Source organism: Manis javanica, chromosome 1, assembly GCF_040802235.1.
Source record: "Manis javanica isolate MJ-LG chromosome 1, MJ_LKY, whole genome shotgun sequence".
Taxonomy (NCBI): Eukaryota; Metazoa; Chordata; class Mammalia; order Pholidota; family Manidae; genus Manis; species Manis javanica.
In genome coordinates this window covers 89,094,226-89,103,787 of record NC_133156.1, presented here as the reverse complement: position 1 = coordinate 89,103,787, position 9,562 = coordinate 89,094,226, and positions in this window count along the sequence as shown.

Below are 9,562 nucleotides of genomic sequence, written 5' to 3'. Positions count from 1 at the left end.
TTCACTGAAACAGAGCCTGGAGCTTGAGAAGCACATCAGGTTGGTGTGCTGAAGATACCAGAATGATCTCTAAGCAACACCCACCTGGAGCTGGGGGGAGAGGAGCACAAAGACAGGCCGGAGCCAAACCTCTGATGGTGAAAGCCAATGGTAGTGCCTAGTAGTCCATACTTGGGAGACTGGCATAGGCATCAACCAATCAGAACAAATCCAGGATTAACTCTTTAGTTGATGGATAGTGAGGAAGTAGGGAAGGAAGCCATATTAATAGCTCTGAACTCCATCTTTAGTGTATGGAAAGCTACAAGAGTTTTAAGAGATCTGATGTATGTTTATTGACAAAGCTTGATGAATACAGTATGGAGGGCAGGTCAAAGGAAGACAAGACTGGAGGCAAGGAAGCAAGTTGAGATGCCCTTGCAGGAGCTTAGGTTGGAGATGATGGTGAAAATGGGTAGATCTGAGAGATATTTAATATGTCCAGTTCTCAAGACTTGGTGATTAATTAGATGTGGGAGGTAAGGAGAAGGGGAGAGGCCAGGATGACACACAGGTTTTTCATTTGGGAAATGAGACAGATTATGTCATCATTTACTGAGATGGCGAAAGGAGGAGACAGAGCAAGTTTGAGGAGAGATATGACCAGTCCTGCTTTAGGTATGTTCAGCTTCAGGTGCCTATGACTTATCTAGGCAGAAATCCAGTAGATAGTTTGAGATATGGGTACCATGTGGGAAAGAAGTCGGCTGGAGATTATGGTTTTAGAATCCTCACATACTGAGTGCATGGAATTGCCCAGAAAGAGAGTATAAAGTGGGAAAAGGATAGGTCTGAGTCCTGAATTAGCAACAACAGGTAAGGCACAGGTAGCAGGTGAGGTGCCATCCTGTGAGGGGGAAAAGCACAATTTTGCCCAATAACAGAGGGCAAAAGAAAGGTGTGTTGGGTATGGTATATGGGCAGTTAGTATCCATTCCTACCTTCTGTCCTATTTGTCTTCTCAGAGAGCTACAGACTACTTTTCCAAGATTCCCTTTCAACCAAAGGTCTGGATGCAAATTAGTTTCCACCAATTGCATGTACCACTCAAGGTTTAGAAGGTGGAACTGAGGCAGAGGCTATAGTCCTGATGCTCTTGGTTGTTTTCTGTTGAAGCTATAGTGCTTTTCTGCAGCAGCGTTCCCGCATCTAGTTGCAGGCTTCATGGTTCTTCCATTGTCACGGTGGTGGTAGCAGCTTCCTAACACACAGACTGTAGTCACCATAGTGTGTTCTAATTCCTTACCTTTGTAATTTTGGCTAATGTACCTTTTTCCCTGGCAGGTCAATTGTTATGGCATTCTTAGAGATCCAGCTACATCTCAAGCCATTCCAACTTTAATATACATTTAATTTCTATATTGAATCCCTACTGCTTAAAATATCTAGAGTGGTTTCTTGTTTTCTTTTGAATCCTGACTGATATGAAAGGAATATTTCAGGGAAGGATCCAGAATATGTGTTTTTTCCCCACACTGCCTAGCAATTAACTCAACTCAGTTCTGACACTATTTACCCAGAAGAGCACCAGATCCCACAGGTTAAAGGGCTCAGTCCCTCCCAACCCTACTTCAGATGTCAGTGTCAAGTTCAGGTTGTGATCTAAGCTTCTAACTAATGGGCTATAGATGGGAAATTCCCATGACCCCCTCCCCAGGTTCGACTAATTTGCTAGAGCAGCTCATTGAACTCTGAGAAACATTTAGTTACGTTTACCAATTTATTATTAAAGGATGTAACTCAGGAGCAGCCAAATGGAAGAGATGTGTAGGGCAAGGTAAGGGGAAAAGGCAAGGAGCTTCCATACGCTCTCTGAGTGCCATTCTCCCAGCACCTCCCAGTACTTGCCACTTTGGAAGCTTTCCCTACCCAATCCCTTTGGGTTTTTATGGTAGTTTCAATACATAGGCATGATTGATTAAATCTCTGGCCATTGGCAATTGACCCAAATTTCAACCCCTCTCCTCCACCCCAATTGCTGGGGGTTGGGACTGAAAGTTCCCTTTCATCACAAGGTCGGTTTCCCTGGTAACCAGCCCCCATTCTTTCATACTTTCCAAAAATCACTTCACTAATGTAAACTCAGGTGTGTTTGAAAGGGATGTTATGAATATCAAGATACCTTTATAGTTCTTATCACTTAGGAAACTCCAAGGGTTTTAGGAGCTCTGGCCAGAAGAATTACAAGAGCATATTTGCACCCTTCAGTAACATCCAAGGAAGACAATGAGTCTGCCTCTGAGCATGTGGAATTTGAGATGCCTGCAGGACATCCAAACAGAGCTGATAACAAATGGAGGTATGTGTATGGAACTCCGGAGAGAGATCCAGAAATTTAAATTTGGAGCCAACTGCACATGATTCAGGTAGAGCCATTCTCAGCTACGTTTGGGACCTTTGTGATATATTTTGACCCAGGAAGGGTCAAATGTTTCTAAGTACTTTAGTGCTTTCCACACAGAGAACAAAAACATGTTGACTTTGAAAGAAAATCAGTGTGGTGAATATTGCTGTTGGGTAATTTAGGAGGAAACCGGCCATAGCGTTGATGCTGAAAGACCAAAAGGGCATGAAGAGCTCTCCATCCTGCCCCCATCAGGGTCCCGAGTATAATAGGAATTCAGTATTTATTTGTTGAATGAATAAATTGTTTAATATCCATATTTTGCATAGTCTGCTCCAAAATACACCCTCATCACCTAATAAAACTGAAAATGTAAAGGCTAGAAGTACTTGTTTTTAAAGGACTGTCCCCAAGTTCTTCTGGGAGGAGTGGCACAGAAGTCACCATTTGCCACACAATTCCCCAGTGGAATAACTTGTACAAATGGAGGAGGAACAAGTGTGGGGCAAGGTGGGGAGGATGGAAAGGAAGAAAGCCGGAGAGGTCAGGCTGCTGCTTCACACCTTTTCTCCAGGTGGATCTGACTTGGAGGCCTGAGGCCCTCCACTCAGGACTCTCTTACATGGACCAAAAAGTCCTTCCCATCTTTCCATTATTTTCTTCAATGTACTTCTGGGACCCTCCTGGGAATATCAACAGAGTCTGAAAGCCAGCCGACTACGTCCACTTATTTATTATCATTTATATTCACAGCATTGATCTTTGTAACTAAGTAAGCAGCAACTGAAAAAGCCGAGGAACTATGTGGCTCCCCACCAGTAATTGTCAAACCTCTCAGGGGACTAAGGAGATCCCAGGATTTATAAGAGGTGTCACATCTTTGCAGGGTGGGAATGTGGAGCTGGGTGAGTGATGGGAAAGGAAAGCTTTGATTGCAGCTACTGAGGTATTAACAGAAGTCCTCAGCCCAGTTGGAGTGAAAGAAGTTACAAACCTGGGTGGAAAGACTGTTCCCACCCTCCACTGATTTTGACCATTACTTATTATGTTTTAGTTTCTTCTTTCCGTAAGTCACTGTTGGCTTCTGCCTTGATGAGCAGCAACTCCAAAAGCATAAACCTGATCTGGTAAAGTCATCCTTTAGAGACTAGAATGGAATATTTCTGGAATAACTTTATCCTCCTGTCTGGACACATCCCCCAGAGCAGCAATTCCACAGGAGTGGAGAGTGGGGCCACTGCCCTTTATCAAGGATGCCTCCAAAATGCTCTTCCCTGATACAAATAGATAATTAGTTCAAACATGCTTGAGAGGAAGGGGGAATTCTGAATGATTAAGTTAATAACCTCAAGTAGAGACCTCTTCTTCACCACCCTCCCTGGCAGAAGCTCAATGAATATTTGTACAATGTACTGGGGGTTTGGATTAGATTAACATGGTTGACATGAACTACCAGCCAACCCTTCTCTTGACCCTGCTTTGTTCCAAGAGCTCTAGAGGCCTGCCCTCAGCAACAGCTAGGAAAAAAATGCTCTACCAAGTTTCCTATTCCTGTCTTCCAAAATCCTAGGGAATTCACCACCTGAGTTAAAATTATCATTTTGCAAAGCAGACCTCAGGGACTTGGGGCATTCTAACTCCAGCTGTTCTTTAAGCTCAAAGCAATATGCCTTAATTAAAACAGATGAATTTTGGTGGTGAAAATCACTTACTCTAAAAATGACCAAAGAAGCAGGCTTTAAAATTCCCTGAGGATGTAACTTCTTTGTGGGTTCTGCCTCAGAAGCTGTAGAGATGTAGGGAAGTAAGAGGTACACTCCATCTGAGGATCACCTGTTGTTTTGGGAGCTGAGACTTTATTTGATAAAGCGTATCTGAGGAGCTTGGGTTGGTTTCCTATTTCCACTTTGGGGCTCTGATACTTGATTTTGCTTTGTGAAGCCTTCAAGGGACAGGTGCATCCCATCTGCTGACATCTTGTTGGCTCTGAGGTGGCATATTTTCATTAACTCAGCTCCAATGTAAATGTTGTGCCTTCTGCTGTTTCCGTCTCTGCTGCTTTCTCCTTTTCCATTCTCTCCCTCCACTGGTCCCAGTGGACCCAAATGGACTACTTGACATTGTCCTGCTTTCAGTCTTCCACCTGTATCCCATCACTATGGAATATGGTATTTACTTGATTCATCTTTCAATTCACTGAATTATAAACAGGAGCCAGAGAAAGCCAGCAATTCCATTTTCCATTGGAAAATGCCCAGGGGCTGGTTAACAAGAGAAGTGTTCAGAGGAAAGGAAATAAACAGTTTGATGAAATTTCAGAGTGTGTGCTGGGATGGATCAACCAACAGGAAGCCTCATCTAACTGAAGCTGAGGCCATGAATCTATTCTGTACCAAGGCAAGATTTGAACTGTAGAGCCACACTTGTACATCAGTTTCCCCAAGACTTACTTCTTAAGCATTCTCTTAAAATACAGGTGTTCAACTGGGTTAGAGCATTTTGTTTCTTAAGTTGGAGGAGTGGGGTATGCTAGAAATTAGGTGATTGTCATTGTCATCATTGTATAATAAAAAAAGATGGCTGGCCTTTCTCCCTAGTTCCTGGGAGGTAACCTCTGATCTTTGGAATTTCTTGAGGGATAGGATTGTCTTTGTATCTTCTGGTGAGTTTGTCAGGCCATAACTGAATTTACACTAACAAGGTGACTCAGGATGAAGGCTAGCTATGCCAGAAAGACTAAGCATGTGGTTAGAGGGTAGGGCTTTGAGCAGAGGTGGGAACAGAAGTTTTTCAGATAGTTATAAAACTGGAAGTTGTTCTCTTTTCACCACAGTCTAAGTCCATAAATTCCTTTATATCATTGAGGATTCACCTCAGCACATAAGCAAACTTAAAAATGTAGAACACAATACCATACACAGAACGAAAATATGCCCAGGGTAACAAGCCATAGGTGTTTTACAGAGCCTGCATCAAATGTCCAGATTGCACAAATCTAGTGGGAAGAGAAAAATTAAAGTTATAGGCCAACTTCATGAAAACTGTATTTAAATAAGATCATTGTGCATTATACAAGACAAAGAATCAATATACACAAAGAGTTCTAATAAGTCATAAAAAAAGACTAATATCCATACAGGAAAAATGGCAGAGCACTTAGGAAGCAAATTTAAAAATAGGTAATGCAAATGACCAATTTTGTTCTCCTTTAATATTGTGTAGGTTGTTCTGGGTCTTTTGTGTCTCTACAAAAACTTTAGAATCAGTTTGTCAATATCCATAAAATAACTTGCTGAGATTTTTACTGGAATTGCATTGAATCTATAGATCAAATTGGGAAATACTAAAATCTTGACATTTGTGGATAAAATGAGAGTTCCTGTGGCCAGGATTCTCACCTGGCCCTGGTTGACTAGCTCACTGCACACCTGTGAGCAATACACAGCTGTTGACTCTATAAAAAGAGCTCTGCCCGGTGCTCTGGGTGCTACATGGTGGCAGGGCTGCAGGGCTGCAAGGCTGCAGGAGAGCAGAGCAGAGGCTGGAATGGTGGCAGCACTGAAGACAGAGGCCCAGAGGACAGCTGTGCAGGACGACTGTGCAGACAGGCCCAGAGGATGGCTGTGTGGGACAGCTGTGCAGCCAGAGAGGCCCAGAGGATGGCTGTGCAGACAGAGGGGCCCAGAGGACGGCTGTGCAGACAGAGGCACCCAGAGGCAGGGGAGAGACCAGCTTGCTGCATGTAGACTTGCTCTGAGTGAACAGGATTTTAGTGACTGACCTGCCACCTGGAAATAAAGTTGGGTCTATCCCTTGCATCCAAAGAACGTTTTGCTGTCAATTTCTTTGGTCACATTGAATCCATAGCAAACTTGCCCGGGGCTGAAACCCATTGGCAAGACAACATTATTGATTCTTTCTATCCATGAACATAGAATATCTCCCGATTTATTTAGTTCTTTGATTTTATTCATCAGAGTTTTATAGTTTTCCCCATATAGACCTTGTACATATTTTGTTATATTTATACCTAAGTATTTCATTTTGTGGGTGCTAATGTAATGGCATGTTGTTTTTACTTTCAAATTTCCTTGTTCACTAATAGTATATAGGAAGACAATTGACTTTTATATATTAACCTTGTATCCTGCAATCTTGATATAATTATTTAGTAGTTCCAGGAGATTTTTTTGCTGATTCTTTCAGATATTCTACATAGATGATCATGTCATCTGCAGAGACTGTTATATTTATTCCTTTTCAATCTGTATGCCTTTTATTTCTTTTTCTTGTCTTACTGCATTGCTAGAACTTCCAGTACTATGTTGAAGAGGAGTGGTGAGAGGGGTCACACTTGTCTTCTACCTCATCTTAGAAAGCTTCATGTTTCTTACCATTAAGTTTGATGTCAGCTGTAGATTTTTTTGTAGTCTATCAAGTAGAAGAATTTCCTTCTATTTCTAGTTTACTGAAGAGATTTTATCATGAATGTGTGTTGGATTCTGTCAAATACTTCTTTGTATCTATTGATATATTTATATAACTTCTTTAGCCTGTTAATGTGATAGATTACATTAATTGATTTTTGAATGTTGAACCAGACTTGTATACCTGGGATAAACCTCACTTAATAGTGGTGTATAATTCTTTTTATACATTGTTGGATTTGGTTTGCTAGTATTTTGTTGACTTTTGTATCTATGTTATAATGAAAGATATTGGTCTGTAGTTTTCTTATAATGTATGTGTTTGGTTTTGGCATTAGGGTGATGCTGACCTCATTGACTGAATTAGGAAGAATTCTCTGTTCTTCTATCCTCTGAAAGAGATGTAGAGAATTGGTGCAATTTCTTCCTTAAATGTTTGGTAGAATTCACCAGTAAACCTCTGGGCCTACTGGTTTGGAGGATCATTAATTATTATTCTTTTTTTTTTTAGATATAGGCCTTTTCAGATTGTCTATTTTTTCTTATGTGAGTTTTAGCAGATTATATCTTTCAAGGAATTGGCCAATTTTATCTAGGCTATCAAATTTGGAGGCATAGAATTATTTATAGTATTCCTTTAATATCTTTTAATGTCTACAGGATTTTTAGTGATGTCCCCTCTTTATTAGTAATTTATGTCCTCTCTCTTTTTTCTTAGCCTGGCTAGAGATTGATTTTATTGATCTTTTCAACAAAGTTTTGATTTTGTTGATTTTCTCTATTGATTTCCTATCTTCAATTTCATTGATTTCTGCTCTAATTCTTATTTTCTTCTGCTTTCTTGGGATTTATTTGACCTCCTTTTTCTGATTTCCAAAAGTAGAAAATTAGATAATTGGTTTACATCTTTCTTCTTTTCAAATGCATTCAATGCTATAAATTTCCCTCTAAGCATTGCTTTGGCTGCATCCCACAAAATTTGGTAAGTTGTGTTTTCATTTTCATTTAGTACAAAATAATCTGAAATTTCTCTTGAGATTTCTTCTTTGACCCATGTATTATTTAGAAGTATCTCTACTAATTTTGGTATTTTCCAGCGATTCAAATATCTTTTCATTACTGGCTTTTAGTTTAATTTCATTGTGGTCTGAGAGCAAACATTGCATTATTTCTATTTTTAAAATTAGAAATGGCCCAAATGTCTCTTTTGATGGATGTCCCAGGTGAGATTAAGAAGCATGTATATTCTGCTGTTGTTGAATGAAGTAGGTTATAGATGTCAATTATATCCAGTTGACTGATAGTTTTGTTGAGTTCAATATATCCTTACTGATTTTCCCCCTGATGGATCTGTCCATTTCTGCTGGAAGAGTGTTGAAGTCTCCAATTATGATAGTGGATTCATCTGTGTCTTACTGCAATTCTGTTGGTTTTTGACTCATGTAGTCTGGTGCTTTGTTGTTAAATACATATATATTAAAGATTATAATATTTTCTTGGAGAAATGACACCTGTGTCATTATGTAATGCCCTTCTTTGTCCCTGATAACTTTCCTGGCTTTGAAATATGCTCTGTCTGAAATTAATATAGCTATCTTGCCTTCTTTTGAGATTTTGAAGTGTTAGCATGGTATATATTTCTCCATCTATTTACTTTTAATCTATGTGTGTCATTATATTTAAAGTTGGTTTCTTGTGTATAACATTATCTTGCCAATGGGTTTCAACCCTGGACAAATTCACTATGGATTTAATGAGACCAAAAAATAACAATGGAACATTCTTGGGGTGAAAGAGTTTATACCCAACTTTATTCGCATGGTGGCAGGTCAATCAGTAGAATCCTGCCCACTCAAAGTAAGTCTGCATGCATCAAGCCGGTCTCTGCCTCCGGGCCTCCACCCCCCAACAGCCATCTCAGTCTCTGTCCTTAGTGCTGCCACCACTCTGGTCTCTGCTCCTGTGCAGACTTTCAGTCATTCAGAGCACTGGGCACAACTCTTTATATAGAGTCAGTAACAACCTATTGCCCATACATGTGTAGTGAGCAAGCTGACCAGGGCCAGGTGAGAATCCTGGCCATAGGAAACTTTACTTTTTCTACAAACACATAGATGGGTCTTGGTTTTTGAAGCACTTTGACAATCACTGTCTTTTAATTGGTGTGTTCAGATGATTGACATTTAAAGTGATTATTAATAGAGTTGGATTAATATCTACCATATTTGTTATATTTTCTATTCATTGCCCATGTTCTTTCTTCCTATTTTCATCTTCTATTCTTTTTCTGCCTATTGTGGTTTTAATTGAGCATTTTATGTGATTTCATTTTCTCTCCTTTCTTAGCATATTAGTTATGCTGCTCTTTTACTTTTCTCAGTGGTTGTCTTAGAGTTTACAATATACATTTGTAACTAATACAAGTCCATTTTGAAATAATAGGCTAATGCTTCATGGGTAGCATAAATACCTTATAATAACAAAATAATTCTAATTCCTCCCACCCATCACTTGATCTCATTCATTTCATTTATATATGACTATACATAAATATATATATGTATCTACATTAGCATACAATTGAATGCATTGTTGCCAATATTATTTTGAACAAACTATCTGTTAGTGCAATTAAGACTAAGAAAATAAAAGTTTTTATTTTATCTTCAATTATTCCTTCTTCAATCATCTTCCTTTCTTTATGTAGATACAATTTTCTGATTTATACCATTCTTCTCTCTAAACAAGTTCT